The sequence below is a fragment of the Dromiciops gliroides genome, chromosome 3 (genome assembly GCF_019393635.1).
Source record: "Dromiciops gliroides isolate mDroGli1 chromosome 3, mDroGli1.pri, whole genome shotgun sequence".
Lineage (NCBI taxonomy): Eukaryota > Metazoa > Chordata > Mammalia > Microbiotheria > Microbiotheriidae > Dromiciops > Dromiciops gliroides.
The window spans coordinates 133,197,326-133,220,226 of NC_057863.1; positions in this window are offsets into that span (position 1 = coordinate 133,197,326).

The window sequence follows — 22,901 nt, forward strand, 5'->3', positions numbered from 1 at the left end:
AAGGTTGATTAAATTGAGACCACACATGGCCAACCCTGAGTAGAGTGTGTTCTCACTTTCAACCAATCAACTTGAAGCAGTGGGTAAGAATCGCCTCTGCTCCAAACCTATAAAAATCTTCCACACTCAGTTTGAGGGCAGTTCATGATTGAAACAGGCTTCTGTCAGAGGACTTGAGGAAGAACCTGACCAGGCTGGAACGTGTGGTAAAAATTATTTGTTCTTTTCTATAGATTTCATGGTGCAGAGGGATAATAAACCATTTACCTCCTCAACAAATATATATATATATATATATATTTGTGGTAAAAATTATTGGAATTTAGCTGACTCATTTGGGAGGAGCCACACCTGGCCCACCCTGAAGTTATGTATGCTACTGAGGTCAGAAGGAGAACTCTCCATAGGCAGTTTTTGAAGGACCTCCCCTTTTGGGGGAAGGAGATTGAATGCTTGTTGAGGCGAGGTGAAGAGTAGCTTTGAGAATACTCTCACGCTCGGCTGCTCTCTCTCTCTTCTTGGTTTCCTGGTGATACAAGAAAGCTAGCAGACTTTCCAGGTGTGGTGAATGAACACAATAAACCCTGAATTATTTTGAATTAGTTTAATTGGAAATAATTTGGGAATGGCTTAGACTTAAGTTAGAATTAGAAGCATTTATCTGTTTTTCTTTTTCCTTATTTCCTTGTCTTTGATTTTTTATTAATTTCACCTCTGTTGTTTAATTAATTCCCAAGTAATAAAATCTGATCCTTTTGTGGAAAAGAAGCTGTAAGGCTCCTTTCTTATTGGCCTGGGAGAAATATCTAAAATGGCAGTTTAGAGGGGAGGGAGCTTTTAACCTAGAGGTCCCTCATTATTTCCAGGACCCCAATATTTAAGTGAGTCAACCAATTAATGCCAATATATTAACTATCGGCTCCTACAACCTCTAGGCTAGATGGGCCTTTTCTTAATTTTCTGAACTCCACATGAATACCTGCTATGCTTTAATAAATGCTTAATGCCCAAAGACTGGTGCTAAAGCTTCTAATTTAATGTGACCACATATTAGATTTTTTAGACAACACATTTAGATTTTAAACATCACACTACGTAGATGAATCCTGAATCTTTATCTTTTCCCTTAAAATATTGTTTTTAGAATTTAAAGATAACAGAGTATAGAATGTGACTAGAAATAATTTATGAAGTAGAGATTTGCATTTCAAGTGTCATTTTTGTGTATATTTTCCCTATGTAGACTATGTTATGTCCAGTTCTTAAGAAAGTATTGTAAATTTTATTTGGGACAAACACAAAGGAACAAAAGAATTTGAAATAGTCTCTTTTGTCTAGCTCAGTGAAGGACTCATAGCATCAAACCACACCTAGATAATGGACTTTGCTTGAGCAACTTCACTGGTGGTCTTTTGCATTCTTTTTTTCTGATTGTAATCCATAGAGTTCAATTTAGACCACATTCAAATTGTGTCAACCAATGTAATTGAATGATGTTAACCAATTAGTTTTGATCAGTGTATAATGACTTGCTTCCATCAATAGAGGATATAATTTATCCGGGGATGTCATTAGAACCTTTTGGGTTTTAGAGACTCTTGGGTTGGCTTGGCTCTCTAGCTTCTAGGTTTTCTGGGTCTTTGAGTACTTTTCCCCTGCTCATGCTAACTGGCATGCTGAAGCTCTCTTCCTGTCTTCTCTACCACTCAGACTAAGACCTTGAGAAGTTAGGGAGACATGTGATCACTCTTTATTGTTATATAATATTAATAAATTAAAATATGCTTACCCCAAACTGATGTCTATAGCAATAGCAATTATTTTTAAAAATAAACATCTCAGCAATTGATTTTTTATATTGCTGATAGAGTAAGCTTTACCTTTGCCAGTATTATTATGTCATACCTTTACTTTAAAACATTCAATGGACTTGATGACCAACTAAATAAAGGGTAAATTATTGCTTCTGGATTCAAGGACATGTATGATCTGGTTTCAATAGCCCTACCTAGCCTTATTTATCTCATATTCTTTTTAATAATCTGTGTGAATTCTAAGTGACTATTTTACATTCACTATTCTTTTTTAATCTACTATGTATTGGGGAATTTCCCCTTGTGTAAGATCAGGGACTCACTTCTCCATTTACCTGAGATACCTTGATCACTATGAGAGAGCTCATTTTAACTTTTATAGTTTCTGTTTCTATCAACTTGGATAAATGGAGTTATTTGGTATTCATTATGAAACAGGCAATTACAAGAGAAGGGAAAGGAATCAAGACTTCAGATACACTTGAGGGCATTCCTCAGTTAAATGCCAGTGATCAGAAAACTAGCGTGAATTCCTCCCTCCCCACAAATTTTACCATATAAGTAATATTTAAGGGGGAAGATATATACTGTTTTATTCCTATTTCAAGAACACAATGTAGTTAGCTTCATGTTCCCAATCTCATGCTTTCCTTAAGGTCATAATCAGTCTCCCTTGGAGAGAGGAGTGGGTAAAATTTCAGAGATATCTATTTAACCTTCCCTTCCAGCTGTATTTAGACAAATAGAAGTTGGCATAAACATAATCTACATAAGGAAAATATACACAAACATTACAATTGAAATGCAAATCTATACTTTATAAATTATTTCTAGTCACATTCTATGCTGTTATCTTTAAACTGAATATTTACCAGTTGCAGTTGCAGAATTATCTCACTTTTCTCTGTATTCTCTCAATGAAAAATGATAAGCCAAATTTAAAAAAAAAAAGTTTTACTATTTTTGCAACTGATGTGAATGTGGGAAGTTCATTATACTCTATTAATACTCTTAATTAAATGACACAGGTTGCTAACTTTATTGCACATTTTGTTTATACTTTACTATCAAAATATGGGGGAATCCTGCATTAGTCACATCTAACTGGCTAGTCATATTCAGCAATTTGCTGATAATCTCTCACTTTAATAATGAAAGTAATTAGTATATGGAATTGTATTTTAGAAATGGTACAATATGTTGACACCATAAATATGATAGGTGTGAGATGAAACCTGTGAGTTGCTTTAATTTCCATTTCTTATTATTGGTGATTTGGAGAATTTTTCATATGGATATTCATTGATATTTTGGATATCTTACATTGAGAACTTGATGTTATATCACTTAGTATTACTTTCTCATATATTTTGGATATAAGATTTATTTTAGAAACTTGATGAAAATACTATATCCTATAATTTTTGTTTTGTGTTTTTTTTTTAATGAGGCAATTGGGGTTAAGTGACTTGCCCAGGGTCACACAGCTAGTAAGTGTTAAGTGTCTGAGGCTGGATTTGAACTCAGGTACTCCTGACTCCAGGGCCGGTGCTCTATCCACTGCACCATCTAGCTGCCCCTATTCTATACTTTTTAATTTCATTTCATTATTTTAGTTTGTTTAAATTTTTCAATGTAATTAAATTCTGTTATCATATCTATTCCTTTTTAGTCTCAAATGCATGTGTCTAAAAATGATATTTTCCTTGTTCTTCTATTTTGTTAATGATACCTTTAATGACTAAGTCATGTGGTCATTTGGAGTTTATAGTAGTAAATGGTATGGGATATAATTTCTACCAATCTCTTTTCCAGTGTTGGCAATAGTTTATTTCAAATACTGAATCATTACCATAGGATCTGGTGTCTTTTGATATATCAACAATTTGATATTGTCCATGTTTGCTTCTGTATGTTATGCAGTTAATGTATTCTACTGATCTACCTCTGTATCTTTTAAGCCAATACAAACTGTTTTAATGCTTAATACTTTTGCTTATTTTCTGATCTATTACTTAAATTCCTTCTTTTTCATGTTTTAAATGCAAGGGTTCAAAGGATACTGTGGCTCTTTTTAGTAATAGGGAAGTTAAAAGGTAGGAAAGAGTTATATGGAAGTAATTTAGAAGAAAAATGGAAGATAGATCAGGAAAGATCCTCAATGGGACAAGGCCATAAAGTGGATGGTCTGGATGAAAAGCCATCAAAGGATACTAAGAAAGACCTGTTAGGTAGACGGAGAACCAGAGGTGTTGTTGTGAAAATCAAAAGGAAAGAAACTATTAAGTAGAGGATGACCAATGATGTCTAAAGCTGCAGGAAGGTAAAGGCAAATGGAAATTGAGGGGAAAAATGGATTTGGCAATCATAAAGTCACTGGTAACTTTGGAGAGAGCAGTTCTAGTAGGATCCTGATTTCAGAAGTCAGTTGTAGGGGGCAGCTGGGTGGTACAGTGGATAAAGCACTGGCCCTGGATTCAGGAGGACCCAAGTTCAAATCCAGTCTCAGACACGACACTAACTAGCTGTATGACCTTGGGCAAGTCACTTAACCCTCATTGCCCTGCAAAACACACACACACACACACACACACACACACACACACACGAATTCAGTTGTAAGGAGTGAAGAAGAGAGCAATTATAAGCAAAAATGGAAGGATCAAGTGAGTTTTTTTCTTTTGTTTTTTGTTTGCTTGTTTGCTTTTTGATAAGGAGGAAATAAATATGCTTGTAGAAAGGAATCTCTGGTTCCCTTTATTTGTTTATTTGACAGGTAAAAAAGTTGAGGTACATGGAGGTTATAAGCTTAATAATTTGCCCTAGGTCACACAGGCAGTATGCATCAGAGATGGGATGAAAACCCATTATCCAGAACTTATGATCACTGTACTTGTGCCAAGAAGACTTTGAAATATTATGTTTACACCATATTAGTAACACAGTGTTAAAGCATTTTAAATTGAATACTTCATAAGAAACAGCATTTCTTTGAGAATATGCCTAGAATAATAGAATAAATGAGGGGATATATTTTACAAGTAATATATTTGTCAGTATTACAATAGCCACTGGATAAGGACATAAAAATGTGCCTTTTACGTCTTTTCAGATCTTTAGAAAACTAGCTTCCTCTCACAACACAGGTGAAATATTTATGTGCCAATGAATGGGTATCATTACATTCTGCACTTCAATTAAAACAACAACAACAATGTGATTATTTTAGTTAGAACTTGTAGAATATATGTATGATATATATGATATTATTCATTATCATCACTTTATTATCTTTAAAATGTTGACAAGCATAAACATTGTGACTTCTTTAATTGGTTTTATTAACATTTGTTAACTTTTAAATTAGCATATTTGCATAGTTTTGCTAATATAGTCTAAGAAATGCAGTGTGTCTATTTTTGTTTCTGTGTATGTGTTTGTGTATATGTGTGTATGTGTGTGTATCTGTAGGAGTTTCTTAATGTCCCCTTACACTAGATTTATGCTTTACAAATTTAAAAAGCACTTTGACAGATCTCTCATTGAATTATCACTGCAAACTTGTGAGGTATGCATTACTGTGGTTGCCTTATTTCCCAAGAAGATACTGATACTTGCCCCTTACTCCCTTTTCACTCAGACAAATAGAGGTGGCTAACACACAAAACTCCACCTTACTTCCTACCTCCTCCTTATCCATCAATTAACATAGGAGTCTTGAGTCATCTCAGGGAGGTATCCTTACTCTGAAATCTATTGCTGCTTATCTAAGCAATAGTAACTCTGCCTTGATGCATCAAAGAAAAATAATGATGCCTCAAACCTCCATAACCATGAAGATTCTTGTCATTGAGATGAAGCCTAGAACATGAAATTAAAAAACCAAAACCACGCAAGAGATAATCAGGAATATATTCTGAATGTGTGTCAATTTCTACTATTTAGAGATGAGACAAAGTAATTAGAGTGAAATAAAACTTATTCTGGTCTCTCAATATCAAAATCTCAAATATTTACTTATCTTAATTATATAGCCAGTCTAACCTGTCTCTTCCCTTCCACAAACCTCCTGTGTTTCCAGGGAGACAAAGAAAATGTTATTACTTTGGCTGAGATGTTCCCTTTATCATCAGAAGAACATGGGGTTGGGACCCTCAATCTTTGGAATTTCATCTCATGACTGGCAAATATCAATTTTCCTTTTTAATCTTTATGATTCAAGAATCGCAGGTGCAGGCTCAAGATGGTAGAGGGAAGCCAAGAAGTTGCCAATGCTTTCCCAAGGTTACCTTGGAAACAACATTAAATAAAGCCTTTAAATGGATTCTGGAACTACAGAACCTGCAAAAAGACAAAGTAAAACAATTTTCCAGCTTGAGCTAACTTAAAAGTACTCCAGGAAAGGTCTATCTCCCTTGGGTAAAAGTGGTCTACTTGGGTAGACCACTGCAATGGTGTCTAGACAAGTCAGGAGGAGGCTTGTAGCAGAGATGAGCAACCAAAGCCCACCTTGGTCCTGCTGAGCAGGTTATTGGAACAGCAGGCCAGGTTTGAGGCTTCCTGCATATGCAAAATAGGCAAAGTGACAGCCTGTTAATACACCATAAAACAGACATTATTAGGTTGGGATACCCTAGCACAGTGGGCAAGCCTCTAACACCTGAGGACCCATCATAGATACTTCAAAACCAGGCCCATGGACCATAGCACAAAAAACTTTGGACCATGTCCTTTGTGCCACAGGAGCAGAATTCAACTTCAAAAGTCACACAATTGGCTAAAATTAGTAAAATAGAATAGAATCCTGACCATAGAAAGTTTCTATGGTAACAGCAAAAATCAAAACACACTAAGAAGACAACACTGTCAAGATGCCGACATGTGAAGCCACAAAGGAAAATATGAATTTGATCTCAAGAACAAAAAATATTCTTGGAAGAAAAACCTCAAAAAAAGATTTAAAAAATTAAATATGAGATATGGAAGAAAAATTTGGAAAAAAGAAAGAGCTTTGCAAGAGTCAACAGCTTAGAAAAAGAAGGGCAGAATTCAACTGAAGAAAACAATTCTTTAAAAAATCCCATTGGCCAAATGGAAAAGGAGGTACAGAAGCTTATTGAAGAAAAGAATTTCTTAAAACTTAGAATTGGGCAAGTAGAAGCTAATGATTTTTTGAGATATCAAAAACAAACAAATCAAAAGAATCAAAAGAAATTTTAAAAAATAGAAAAAAAATGTGAAATGCAACATTGGTGAAAACAAGTGATATAGAAAATAGATCCAGGAGAGATAATTATATAATTATTGCACTATCTGAAAGCCATGATCAGAGAAGGAGAGAGAGAGAGAGAGAGAGAGAGAGAGAGAGAGAGAGAGAGAGAGAGAGAGAGAGAGATATGCTATATTGCACCTTTCTAGAAATTATCATGGAAATTCTAGAATCAAATGGTAAAATAGTCATTGTAAGAATCCACTGAATACCTTCTAAAAGTGATCCCCAATTGAAAAATCCCCCCCCCAAAAAATGTTGCCCAACTCTAGAAGTATAAGGTAAAGGAGAAAATGCAGGAAGCAGCCAGAAAAAAATGCATATTATCAAGGGACCACAGCAAAGATTACACATGTCTTAGCAGCTTCAGCATTATAGGACCAGAGGGCTTGAAATAAGATATTATGGAAGGCAAAGGAGCTGGCATTACAATCAAGATTCAATTACCAATAACATTGATCATAATCTTTCAGGGAAGAAAATGGCTATTCAATGAAATAGGAGATTTTCACACTTTCCAGATGAAAACACCAGAGCTGAAAATAAGATTGATCTTCAAATACAAGAATCAAGAGAAGCATAAAAAAGTGAACCGGGAAAAACATGCTATTCAATAAGGATAAACTATAAATATCCTTCCATGGAAAGATGATCCTTGTGACTCTTGAGAACCAAATCTCTACTAAGGCACATAGAAGTAGTATACATAGAATGTGTGAGAATAAGTTGACTTTAATGTGATAATATAAAAATAAATGGTAGAAATAGAATTATACTGAGAGAAGAAGAAAGGGAGAGGCAGAATAGGATAAATTGCATCACATAAAGAGGTGCAAAGCACCTATTACAGTAAAGAGAAAGAAATGAGGGGTGAGCATTGTTTGAACCTTACTCTTATCATATTTGGCTCACAGAGGGAATAACATCCCACTCAGGTGGGTATAGAAATTTATTTTACCCTCTAGGGAAGTAGGAGGGGAAATGGGGGAAAAAAGGGAAGGGCTAGGCTGATAGAAGAGAGAAAAGATTTAGTTAGTGATTAGAAGCTAAACACTGGAGAGAAGGGACAGGGTTAAAGAAGAGAGAAAAGTATAAATCGGGGGGAGCGGAATAGGATGGAAGGAAAATCATAGCTAGTAATCATAATTTGAATGTGAATGGGATGAACTTTCCCATAACACAGAAGCAAACAGCAAAGTGGATGAAAAACCAAAATCCTACAATATGTTGCTTATAAGAAACACATTTTAAGCAGAGAGATACACATTGAGTAAACATAAAAGGCTGGAGCAGAATATATTATGCTTCAGCTAAAGTTAAAAAAAAAAGCAGGAGTGGCAATTCTGATCCCAGATAAAGCAAAAACAATGAAAAATTGATCTAGTTAAAAGAGATAAGGAAGGAAACTATATAGAAAATGAATAAATATTAATGTAAAACATATATGCAATAAGGGGTATACCATCCAAATTCTTAGAGGAGAATTTGTAAGAAGAAATACATAGCAAAAATATACTAGAGGAGGGTTCAGCTAGGTGGTGCAGTGGATAAAGCACCAGCCCAGTTTTCAGGAGGACCTGAGTTCACATCCAGCCTCAGACACTTTACACTTACTAGCTATGTGAACTTGGGCAAGTCACTTAACCCTCATTGCCCTGCCCCCCTATATATATATATATATATATATATATATATATATATATATATATATATATATATATATATATATATATATATATATATATATATATATATATATATATATATATATATATATATATATATATATATATATATATATATATATATATATATATATATATGTGTGTGTGTGTGTGTGTGTGTATATATACACACACACACACATATATACATATATATATATATATATATACACATACATACATACATACACTAGAGGAGGACCTCAATACCCCCCTCTCAGGACTAGATAATTTTGATCACTAAATAAACAATAAAGAAGGTAAGTAGGTGAATAGAATTTTAGAAAAGTTACATATGATAAACCTCTGGATAAAACTGAATGTGGATAGAAAGAAATGTACCTTTTTATCAGTGGTAAATGGTGCCTCCACAAAACATGAAGATGTATTGGGCATAAGAACCACACAATCAAATCCAAAAATGTAGAAATAGTAAATACATCCCTGTAATATCATGATGTAATAAAAATTACATATATTAAAGGGCCATGGAAAGACAGACCAAAATTAATTGGAAACTACATGATCTCATCCTATAGTATGAGTTTCTAGGGACAGCTATGTGGCAAAATAGATAAAGCACCTGCCCTGGATTCAGGATGACCTGAGTTCAAATAAGGATTCAGACACTGGGCAAGTCACTTAACTCTCATTGCCCTGAAAAAAAAAAATGAATGTCTGTCAAACAAAAATAATCATAGAAAAAATCAAAATCAATAAATTCATCAAAGAGAAGGAAAATAATTAAACAACTAACCCATACATATGAAATGCCGACAAAGCAGTTGTTAGGCAAAATTTTACGTCTCTAAATGTTTACATGAAAAAAATAGAGGAAAAGGAGATCAATGAATTGAGTGTGCAATTTCAAAAAGCTAGAAAAATAAGTTTTTTCAAATTAAATACCAAATTAGATATTCTGAAAAATTTTAAAAAAGGCAAATAAAATAGAAATTTTTAAAAAATGGATAGCTAGGGGCAGTGAGGTGGTGCAGTGGATAGAGCACTGGCCCTGGAGTCAGGAGTACCTGAGTTCAAATCTAGCCTCAGACACTTAACACTTACTAGCTGTGTGACCCTGGGCAAGTCACTTAACCCCAATTGCCTCACTAAAAAATATGGGTAGCTAGGTGGCACAGAGGTTAAAGCACTGGCACTGGATTCAGGAGGACCCGAGTTCAAATCGGTTTTAGATACTTGACACTTAATAGCTATAGGACACTGGGCAAGTCACCTAACCTCATTGCCTCACACAAAAAAGTAACAAAACTGTTATAGTAAAAATAAATCTAAGAACTGGTTTTATGAAGAAAATAGACAAACCTTTGGTTAAGTAGAAGGAAAAAAAAGGAAAGAATAAAACCAAGTTACTAGCTACAAAATTAAAAAGGTTAATTTAAGCAATGTCAGAGTTATTTTGCCAGTTGTATGACAATAAATCTGATAACCTAAAGGAAATGGATATATATAATCTGGGCAATTTATAGTTTTATATATATATATATATATATATATATATATATATATATATATATATATATATATATATATATATATATATATATATATATATATATATATATATATATATATATATATATATATATATATATATATGTATGTATGTATATATATGTATATGTATGTATATATATGTATATGTATGTATATATATGTATATGTATATATATACACACACATATATATACACACACACATATACATATATATACATACATATGTGTGTATATATATATGTGTGTGTGTATATACATATATATAAATATATATATATATAACTATAAATTGCCTAGATTAACAGAAGAGTAAATAAAATCTTCAAATAAGCCTATTTTAGAAAGCAGAATTTGAATAAGCCATCAATTAACTCCCTAAGAAAAAATTCTCCAGGGCCGGGTAGATTTATAAGCAAATTCCACAAAACATTTAAAGAACAATTAATTCTGGGGCACCTAAGTGACACAGTGGATAAAGCACCGGACTTGAATTCAGGAGGACCTGAATTCAAATCCATCCTCAAACACTTGACACTTAGTAGTGTCGGGGAAATTTTAAAGTCCGACAGAAGAACAAAAACAACAAAAATTTCCAGGCTAAAGCAAATAGGTTTATTGAGAGAGGGTGAGTCCCCCAGCAAAGCTGGTCATCCAGGTGTTGGACCTGAAAGACCTGGAATTACAAAATCCATGGCTTTATAAACCCTTCCAAAAGTTACACTTGTACAACATTTAATCATTATTAGTTATGCTTCTAAAATTAAAACATATTCTTAAGAAATATGAGGAACTACCTAAACTACCATAAATGTCAGCATTATGATAACAATAGGGTGGGTCATTGTCAGGCCACTGGTCAGCAGCGTGAACTCTTTATAGAAAAGTATGTCACTCGTGATTGCTAAAATATAGCATTGCTGACTACTATATCTTGTGATATTACTTAATGCTGGACATTGGAAAGTTAGGAAATAAGAGGAAAGACTTAACCTTTTCACCTTATGTAATTGTAACAAAATAAGATCTAAATATAATAAATCGCAATTTTTTTAGTTAATATATTGATTATTATCTTAACCAAATCACTTATAACTATGGTGAATCTCATAACTAAGGGATGGGGAAAATCTCACTCACATTATCTGTATGACTCTGAGCAAGTCACTTAACCTGCATTTCCCTCCCCCAAAAATTCCAATAGCATAAAAACTATTTGAAAAATAGACAAAGAAGATGTCCTACCAAATTCCTTTGATGTTACAAATGTGGTGCCAATACCTAAACCAGGAAGAACCAAAACAGAGAGAGAAAATTATATACCAATTTATCTAATGAATGTTGATCCAAACTTTTTAAACAAAACATTCATTAGCAAAGAGATTACAACAATTTATCGCGAAGATGGTACATTTTGTCCAGGTGGAATTTACACCAGGAATACAGCTCTGGTTCAATATTAGGAAAACTACCTACATAATTGACCACATAAATAAAAAACAAAAACAAAAACCTAGGAGAAATCACATGATTATCTCAATAGATGCAGAAAAAAAATTGACAAAATAGAACAGTCTTTTCCATTAAAAACAAAAGAGAGCATAGGAATAAAGGGAGTTTTCCTTAAACTTATAAGTAGCATCTATCTAAAACCATCAGTAACTATTTTATGTGTTTTTTGGTTTTGTTTTGTTTTGTTTTGTTTTTTAGTGAGGCAATTGGGGTTAAGTGACTTGCCCAGGGTCACACAGCTAGTAAGTGTTAAGTGTCTGAGGCTGGATTTGAACTCAGGTCAGGTACTCCTGACTCCAGGGCCAGTGCTCTATCCACTGCACCATCTAGCTGCCCAGTAACTATTTTATGAAAGGGGAAAAAGCTGGAATCTCTCCTAATAAAAACAAGTGCGAATTAAAGATGCCAATTTTCATCACTGTATTTTAATATTGTACTAGAAATATTACCTTTAGCCATTAGGGAAGAAAAAGAAATTGAAGTAATTAGAATAGCCCACGAGGAAACATAACTATCACTCTTTACATATGATATGATGATAAACTTAGCAAAGCCTAGAAAATCAACTAAAAATTTATTTGAGACAACTTAAGCAAAGTTGCGGGATATAAAATAATCCCACATAAATCAACAGCATTTCTATATATTACCAACAAAGACCAGTTGCAAAAGACAAAATGGGAAATTCCTTTTAAAATAGCTGCAGACAATATAAATTCATTTATTCAGTGCCATACCAATCAATCTACCAAAAAATAGTTTATAGCCCCAGAAAAAATTATAAGAAAATTTACCTGAAGAACAAATGGGGAAGAATATCAAGGAAATTTTGGGGGGGAAATACAAAAAAAAGTGGTTTAGCTCTACCAGATCGAAAACTATATTATAAAGTAGCAATTATTAAAACTATTTGGAAATAGCCAAGAATTAGAGTGGTGGATCAGTGGAATAGTTTAGGCATGCAAGGAACAGTAGTAATGGACTCTAGTAATCTACTGTTTGATAAATCCAAAGACTCCAGCTTTTGGGATAAGAATTCATTATTTGACCAAAACCTACTGGGAAAACTGAAAAACAGTATGGTACAAATTAGGCATAGATCAACATCTCATACCACATACCAAGACAAGGTCAAAATAGGTATATAATTTAGACAAAAAGGATGATAAACTTAAGCAAATTAGGATAGCAAAGAATAGTTTACCTGTCAGATCTGTGGAGAATGGAAGACTTTATGATCCAACAAGAGATGGAGAAAATTATGAAATGCAAAATATATAATTTTGTTTAGATTAAATTCAAAAGGTTTTGCACAAGCAAAACTAATGCAACCAAGATTAGAAGGAAAGCAGAAAGCTGGAAAATATGTTTTACAGCCAATGTTTCTGATAAAGACCCCTTTTCTTAAATATATAGAGAACTGAATCAAATTCATAAGAATACAATTTATTCCCTAATTAAGAAATGGTCAAAGAACATGAACTGACAGATTTCATATGAAGAATTTGAAGCCATCTATAGTCATTAAAAGTGCTCTATCATTATTGATTAAAGAAATGTAAATCAAAATAACTCTGAAGTGCCACCTCACACCTATCAGATTGACTAATATGATGCAAAAGGTAAATCACAAATGTTGGAGTACATATATGGGAAAATTGGGAAACTAGTGACTTTTTGGTGGAATTGTGAACTGATCCAGCCATTCTGGAGAGCAATTTGTAACGATGCCTAAAGAGTTATAAAAATGTGTATACCCATCTATCCAGCAATACTAGGATTAGGTCTGTATGCCAGAGTTCATTACAAAAGGCGGTGGAAGACCCATATATACAGAAAATATTAGTAGCAGTTTTTCAGTTGTGGCAAAGAATTGGAAATTGAGGAAATGCATATCATTTGGGGAATTGTAGAACAAGTTGTGGTACATGAATTTAATGGATACTACTGTTTTATTGCTTGCTGTTGCAGTTGTTTGTCCTTTGTTCTCAAATATAACCAATGACATCATGGAAGTGATATCACAACTTGCAATGAATTGTATTTAAGTAAGACAAGGCTATGCAAAGTCATCACCCTAACTATCTCTTCCAGAGCCATCTGGGTCCAGTGGCCAGATATAGATCGGGATGACTGGAAATGATGCCAGATACAGTGGAAACCCTTGGCCTTTTTAACCTAAGGTCTTTCATATGTTCCAGATTTCCTAAAGAAATGATGAGCATGTGAATTATAGAAAATCCTGGTAAGACTGATGTTGAGAGAAATGAGCAGAACGAAGAGAATAGTGTACATAGTAGTAGCAAAATTATTTGAAAATCAACTATGATAGACTTTACTCTTCTCTGCAATACAATGACCAAAGGCAGTAACAAAAGACACATGACAGAAAATTCTATCAACATCCAGAGTAAGAACTAAGGAGTCTGAATGCAGATTGAACCGTACCATAATTTTTTCTTTCTCCTTTCTCCTTTTTGTTCTGATTTTTCTTTCACAATATGACTAATGTGAAACTTTTTTTAATATGATAGTACATGTATGATGTAAATAAGATTGCTTGTTGTCTTAGAGGGGAGAGGGAAGGGAAGAGAGGAAAAAAAAATTGGAGCTCAAAATCTTATAAAAACGAAGGTTGAAAACTATCCTTACATATAATTGAGGAAAAAAAAAAGAAATTATTAAGTGCAAGGGAACAAAAAAAGAACAACAGCTTGGCAAAGAAAAAAACTGGGGGCACCTAGGTGGCACAGTTGATAAAACACCATCCCTGGATTCAGGAGGACCTGAGTTCAAATCTGGCTTCAGACACTTGACACTTACTAGCTTTGTGACTCTGGGCAAGTCACTTAACCATCATTGCCCTGCAAAAAAAAAAAAAAAAAAAAAAAAAAAAAAAAAAAAAAACATTTTTATTACTCTATGAATCTCACACCACTATTCCTGCTTTTAATTTTTTTTTTAGGTGAGGGAATTGGGGTTAAGTGACTTGCCCAGGGTCACACAGCTAGGAAGTGTCAACTGTTTGAGGCAGTATTTGAACTCAGGTCTTCCTGACTCCAGGGCCGGTGCTCTTTCCATTGCGCCACCTAGCTGCCCCCTCTGTCCCTGCTTTTAACCTCTGTCCTTCCCTTCCCTTTGAAACTTCTTTCCAATTATTAAGAAACATTCTTCTTTTTCTTTGTCTCTTCCTCTCACAAGTTTACCATCTGTTTGTGCTGATGTCAATGTCTCAGTTTCCCTCTGTTAAAAACCAGGGGGAAAAAAAGTAACCAGCCATATCAGAATTTCTTCTTCCTTCTCTAATTACCCCACTGACTACTGGCTCAAAGAAGTAGAATTTGCATAGCCCTTCCTTCTCTTTGCAACTTATTCATAGTATAAGAAAGTCTTTAAGTTAGGGCAGAGAAGAGAATAATCAGATATAATCAATGGATGAAATAAGGAAATGGAAAAGGCACTCCTACTAAAGAAAGGATGAGTTAATATCCTTCTCAAAAGTAATGATATGACATTCTCTTCATCTTTCTTAATTTTAAACAACATAGTAAAGATATTACTTTCCTGTTCTTGTGCATAAAGCTGATATTAATATCACTCTTGCTAAGTATGCCAAGAAATAATATATCTTTGAATTTATGGTGAATCTCAATTTACCCTTAAATATATATAAAATAATGTCAAATAGTTATATTTTTGTGTCTCTCCAGTTTATATCAAATGGATCATTTATTCTTTTGCTATAGTTGGGTTTTTATTTGAACATATATTTTATCTTTTTGCATAATGTAATGGAAAAAGAACTCAACTTGTGAATTTCAAGTTTAAGTTAATTGATAAATCAGACTTCTTCATTTGCATCAAAATGATTTCATATTACCCTAGAAATGCACTGCATTTTAACTCCCATTTTTGGTCATAAACATACATTACCTTGAATGGACAGATTTTCAAGGAACTAACTCAAGAATATCATCAGATTGATCACTGACAAAAGAAAATCATTTTATATGCTCTATGGTTCAGGTGAATCTTCCCTCCTTAGGAGAGCTTATATTTTTTACTAGTGAGCATTTCACAAATATTTTCAATGTGACATTGGTAAAGAGAAAGATATTTCTTTAGTGGAGTTGACATGCACACACACATATACATATATGCACACATATATATGTGTATGTATGTATTGTATACATACATATATTTATATGCATGTATATATGTGTGTATGTGTGTGCATAAATCTATATTTATGTATACGCATACACATACATGCATGCATACATATATAATCTCTTTGTTTCACATTGGCACATTTCTTTAAATAAGACATTGGGAGCATGTTATTCTAATTCTCTGTGAAGCATATATGAGAAAATAAGAACAAGAATCTCTCAAGATGACTTAGCACAAAATTGTTGTGTCTTTCAGTGAACCTCAGAAGAACACTGTGAGGTGCTTTTATTTTGCTCATTTTTACAGTTGAGAATCGTGAAGGAAACAGAGGTTAAATGACTTGTTCTGGCCACACAGGGTCAGCATCCAAATTTGGAGTTGAACTCACATCTTTGATTTGACAACAATCTCAGAGCTTTTTCACTCTCCCACCAATCTCTTTACCCTTTTTTGTATCCCCAGTGCTTAGCACAGTGCCTGATGCTTAGTATGCACTTAATTAAATTTCATTGAATGATTGACAATGATATAATTAAATATATAGAACTGGGGGCAGTTAGGCAGAGCAATGGGTAGAGCAATCAGGTCTGGAGTCTGGAGTACCTGAGTTCAAATCCAGCCTTAGAAACTTACTTGCTGTGTGACCCGGAGTAAGTCACTGAACCCCAATTGCTTCCCCAAAATAAATAAAATAATGAAAAAGAAATAAATAGTACAGAGTAATTGATTAGTATTTATTTCTGTATTGTTCATGGCTTTGGGGAAAGCAAGATAATGGGAAAATAGAGATTTTGGATTTTCTTTGGATCCAAGGTCACTGTGCTTAATGATGGTTTCTAGGCATTGTTTCTAAAACTTGATTAAGAAGCCCTTGTAAACAACTAGCCACAAGTTGGCAAACTAACTTTAATCAAATTAACATACTAAAACTAGGACCTTCTGGAAATAAGTATAAGGAGGGAGTAGACAACGTCATTTAAAAAAATCATAATCCTAGTATTTTGACACATTATTCAAAGGGAAAAAGTAACTGAGGTTAAGCCAAATAATATATGATCTCATATTTCTATATATCAGTGCACTGAATATGAATAAGAAATATGATCTGGATGTTTAATACAAAAACAATGAATATGTACTAAATTATGTCATGAATATAGGACAAAACATCATTAGAAACATATATAATAAGATTACAGAATAGCAGCTGGCAATAAAGACAATCTCGAATTCATAATTGATGTACATAAATATGATTCACACATAGAATGGTTCTTGAGATGTCCTCCAATGTATCTTTAGTTGCTATAGCTCTGCCATGGGATGTATCATAAAATATATTTGGAGTTACTCAAATCAGGAAATATAAAGAAAGAAAACCTGGGCCAGTAGCAGAATCCCAGAAAAATCACCTACTTTATTATTCTACATTATCTGCATTTTTTAAATTCATACCGGTCTGATATTCTATCATTTAGAAATTCACTTGAGATGACTAAGTTCTTTGACTATTTTTCCTTTTCTATTCAAATCCCCTGTGCTTTAAATAGCAGATGTTTAATAAATTTACAATAAATTTAAATTAACTTAAAGTTCATTTATAAAGCATATGTCTCAGGAATGGAAAAATTATTCACAGATTAACATGAATTAGTTGTGTCTTTTTGATATGCTTTTGTTTTCAGATAAGAAAAGGATATTTATTGAGAAGTTATAGCAAGAACTGAAGTTAGAACAAAATATCCTAACCAATTCAGATTTCCCCTCCTCCTTGCTCACACAGCGGCCCTGTCGAATGAAGTTTCAAGCTTAAACTACAATGGAAGCGAGGCACATTTATAGAGAACTCCTGTTGCCAAGGCTATTTCCTTACTCCTGGATCTAGAAAACTTTTCTCTGTTCAGATGGTTTTCACAATCTTCCCCTTAGGTATAACTCTCTGCTGAGCTCAATGACAATGAACCAGTATGTTTCTAGCTTCCATAGACAGAATTTCTTTCTTTCACAAGAAGTCGTAATCATAAAAGTTTTCTCAGTTCAAGGATACACTACTCTTTCCACTCGTGTTTTTGGGCAATTATACTATTATCAGAAATTAACACTACAGAGGATTCTAATATAAACTGTGATTGCTAATGGAATTTTTGTGTTTTTTATGGATATGCTGAACTTACTGGTCACTTGAGCATTCTCATGTCTGGTATTTATTCTTTATTTATATCTCAAAATTCCATTCTTCTCTAATCTTTTCATCAGAGATGATTGGAACACCTCTGTTTAATCAAGTTTTTTTTTTCCTTATATGATTTTATTCAGTTTTGTTGCTTTTTTCTTTCTTGATTGTAAACCTTTATATTTTGTCTTTTAACATAGCATATTTCGGGGCAGCTAGGTGGCACAGTGGTTAGAGCACTGACCCTGGAGTCAGGAGGACCAGAGTTCAAATCTGGCCTAATCACTTAACACATACTAGCTGTGTGACCCTGGGCAAGTCACTTAACCCCAATTGCCTCACCAAAACAAAACAAAACAAAAACAAAACAAAAAAACAGCGTATTTGAGGCTTTACCACTCTTTTTAGGGGTAACTGCTAAATCTTTGTGATTCTTATTGTAGCTCCTTAGTACCTCAGCTCCTTTCTGGAAAGTTGAAGAATTTTATCTTTGATCTTGATGTTCTGTTTTTTATGAAATTTGCTGGATTTTTTTTATGTTCGGCTTCTATCATGAGATTATCAATGGGTTCTTTTTTATTTGCAATTATCCCTCTGGTTTCAATAGTCAATTAAGAAAAAAAAAACAACAGATTAAGCATCTATGTGCCAGACACTCTGCTAAATGGTTGGGATACAATAAGAGGAAAAAAAGACAGCCCCTGCTCTCCAGGAGTTCAAAATCTAAATGTAGAAACCACAAACAAATATGTACAAATAAGTTATGTATAAAAATAGAAAATAATTAACAGAGAGAAGGAAATAGAAGTAATAGGGCTTGGGGATAGCTTCTTGTAGAAAATGGGATTTTATTAGTTATATAAAAGAATCCAGGGAAGATAGCAGGCAGAAACAAGGAGAGAGAAAATTTGAGTCATGGTGGATAGCCAGAGAAAATACCTGGAACCAAAAGATGAAGTGTCTTGTCATTGAACAGCAAGTAGACCAGTATCACTGGATTGAAGAGAATATATGTTCAGGGAGGAGTAAGGTGTAAGAACACTATAAATGTAGAATGGGACTAGGTTGTGAAGGGCTTTAAATGCCAAATAGAATATGTTGTGTAATATAGGTAACCACTAGAATTTATGGAGTAGCGAATGGGGGTGACATGTTAAAGCCTCTTTTTTTTAGGAAAACATCTTTGTTGAGATGAATGGAAGATGTCTTAGGATAGAAAGAGAAGTGAGGTAAGTAGACCTGCCAGTATTCTATTAAAGTATTCCAGGCACACAAGTCTTTACCACAGTGATGAGAGTTTCAAAGGAAAGAATGAATAATTTTCAGAGACCTTGGCTGAATTCAAATTGTTTTCCCCCTGGTCTAAGTTTGTAAGCCCCTGACTCCAGTTTAGGTCCGGTTAACAGAGCCATAGGCTTTTCCTAGGTCAAAACTCTAGTACACAACTATTAGCCAATGCTCCTGTCAGTTAACTGGAGGGCTCTATAACTTCAAGTTGAAAAATGTTCAGGCTCATTCATCTATAGCTTTTAGCCAAATCTGTAGGAAGTATTCTTTTCCTGCTCTTTTCCCTTTGCTCATTTGGGTTAGGTCTGAGCTAGATCTTTCACCATTCACCACCCTAGAACTTAGCTGAAGATCAGTCTCTCTTTCAATTTCAAGCTCTCTTCTCCCTTTCCAACTTTAGCCATGTATCATCAACAGCCTTACTCTGGAGTCAGAACTTTAAAATTCAAGAGATACAGTTACTGGTACTACTGGCTTCCATGTATTTCTATATCCTATAGCTACATAGAAGCAAATAGATGCTACACCTAGCAAGATGTCCCCCATTTAGTCCATGCTGGTTCTGTAATATTGTTATGGGGTCTGAACAAAATAGCTCCTGGATGATTCTTGTTCCTGCTCTCTGACCTGAACAAAAAAACCCACTCTATTATTTCCTTTCACTTTCCAATCAAGATTTAGTCTACTGTGCTGCCTAGATCCTTGCTGAAATTATTATGGGAGAAAGCTAGCCTATATTGCTTCTTCCTTCTAGCCCTCCTTGATTTCCTTCTAAAAGCTAGTCACAAATTGTTGTTTTATGTATGATAAATTCTGCATATTTAAGGTGGGAGAGGTTTCAAAATGGAAAATATTATACCAAAAACAAATTACCTATTGCATAATTTTCTCCAGGCTTGGCCATATACTAATGAAATGTGCCCTCTTTCCTCTCTTTCTCCCTACAATGTGTGGCTCCCTGTTTTTAGAATTCCAAACATAGTCTGTTATAACTCTAATACCAGTTCAGCTATTTCCTTTGAGAATACAAAACTATTTGGCCTTGTTTTGGCAGAATTTTTACAATGGGATTTCTTCAGCATGTACTAAACATAACTTTGCGAGTAATGAATTCATAAAATTCTTCCAGAGTCTATATAGATTTTTCCATTTGGAAATAGTACACTAAATTTCCCAGTCTTGAACCAAAGTAGTCTAATGATATTCACTATATTAAATGCACATAATCAGCATTTTTAAAGTTGAATAAAGCATGTGTTCTCTGAAATTGTAACAAGATATAGCTCCCACATTAGATAAACAAATAATTGCCTGAACATAACACAAAGTGGGAATATTGATATTTTATTCTATTTTGAATGAAAATATCCACAGATTAAAAAGAGTTTAAGTAGAATAGTCCATTGAATTACTCATGAATAAATCTAGATAGTACTTAATTTAGAGATATGAGATATTAATGAGAATTTGCTTTCTACATTCAGAACACTGAATTTAGTATAATGTAGTGTAAATTACTGGAAAAACTATAAAATTTAATTAATTTCAATTAGTGTGTATCATATATTTACCCTGCACTGAATGGGCTAATACAGGAATACCAAGAGCTATAATATTTTCTTTGAACTTTCAAATTTTTTTCCACCAAATTTCTCAAAATGTCCCTTTTACTTTTGAGAGTAATACCATCCCTTCAGTTACCTAGGTTTAAAACTGAGGAGTGACCATCAATGCTTCATCTTCAAAATTTTTATATTTTCAAATAGGTGCAAAATTATGTTTTCCTATGCTGATATACACTTTTGTAACTTAAAATCTTTAAAAACAAATGTTGGAAATTATCTTTATGTGTAACTGGAAAAAATAAAATACTTTTAAGATTGAAAAAATGAATATTTGGACCGAATTAACTTCATTTACTTTATTCGCAAGCTTACTGGAATAATTTTATCAGTGGAATGTGACTGTCTTATATTTTGCCTAAATATTACACAAAACTTCTCATAATTATTCCTGTAAATAAGATTTAGAAACATGGAATAAAAATAGCTAATTTATGTGGAATTTGAATTCTTTGTATTAGACTCAAAAAGTTGTTTTTGATGTCATGAAGTTAACCTGGAAGCAATTATTCAGTGGAGATACCAAGGAATCTTCTTTTGGCCTTTTAAAAAACAATGTAAATGATTTGTTTATCAAATGTATGAATCACACAAAGCTGGGAGAGAAAACTGGATGATTTATTCAGATCTTTAAAGAATTTTCACAGCAGACTCCAAATGGTTTTATCACATCACTAAAAACAATGAGAATATTTTAATTCATTTGAACCTAATAACAATTTTGTGTGCATAGGTGCTATTATTATGCCCATCTTGCCCATGCAGAATCTGATATATTTAAGTAATAATAACAAGATTTTACAACTAGTAAGTGGCTGAAGATAGATTTAAACTCAAGTTTTTACTCAATTAAGGAACTCTATCCATCCATCACTCTATCTATTTGTACCACTTTCTTGCCTAAAGGGAAAAGGGAATGACAAGTGAACAAAACAACCAAAATCACACACAAACACACACACACACACACACACATACACACACACCTACTCACAATTATAATGAAGATAGTCCTGAACAAAAATGGAGAAGAAAACAATGAGAGGGCTTTGGAGATGAAATAATGTAATGAGACATGCATGAAGATTGCAACACATATATTCATATTCATCTTGTAGTAATCACTTTATCCTACCCAAAATGAGGGCCCTGGGAGGGCATAGCCATTACAGGGTTCTTAGTTCTTTCTCATGGCCCCATAATTTAAAGCTTCTTGAAAATACAAATGTTAATCTGAATGGCAAGAAGTAGATAAACTGGAGGTGAATAGCCAAGAATTTTTCTACATAGACACTGGTCTAGTACCTAAGGTGAGATTATATCATATATATCTTGAGAAACCTATAGCTGAAACAGAAGGGGACAGTTTGAGAGAATCTAACTATCCTTCCCAGTCTCTAATTGGTTGATGAATCATCCCTTTGGGGAAAGCTATGGAGTCCTAGAGTTTCATGATCTTTGCTTTCTAGAGCACTGGCCTAAAATATTAGGATGAATCTATTAATGTAAAATTAGAATAGAAATATGTGCAATATCTCATACTTAGTTTAAAAAAATCAGTGTCACAAATAAAGTGATAAGATGAGAAGAGGCAAAATGATTTTTTTTTTCTGAAAAATATCTGAGATTCTTAGTGAATTGCAAGCTGAATATGATTCAACATTATGATGTGGGTATCAGTAAAGTTAAAGCTATTTTAGGCTAGATTAAAAAGATTGAGTGTCCAGGATGGGGAATTTATTTTCCTGTTATACTCAGCACTGTTCCTAAATTATACGTAATGATACCTTTAAAAATAATTTCCTTTGTT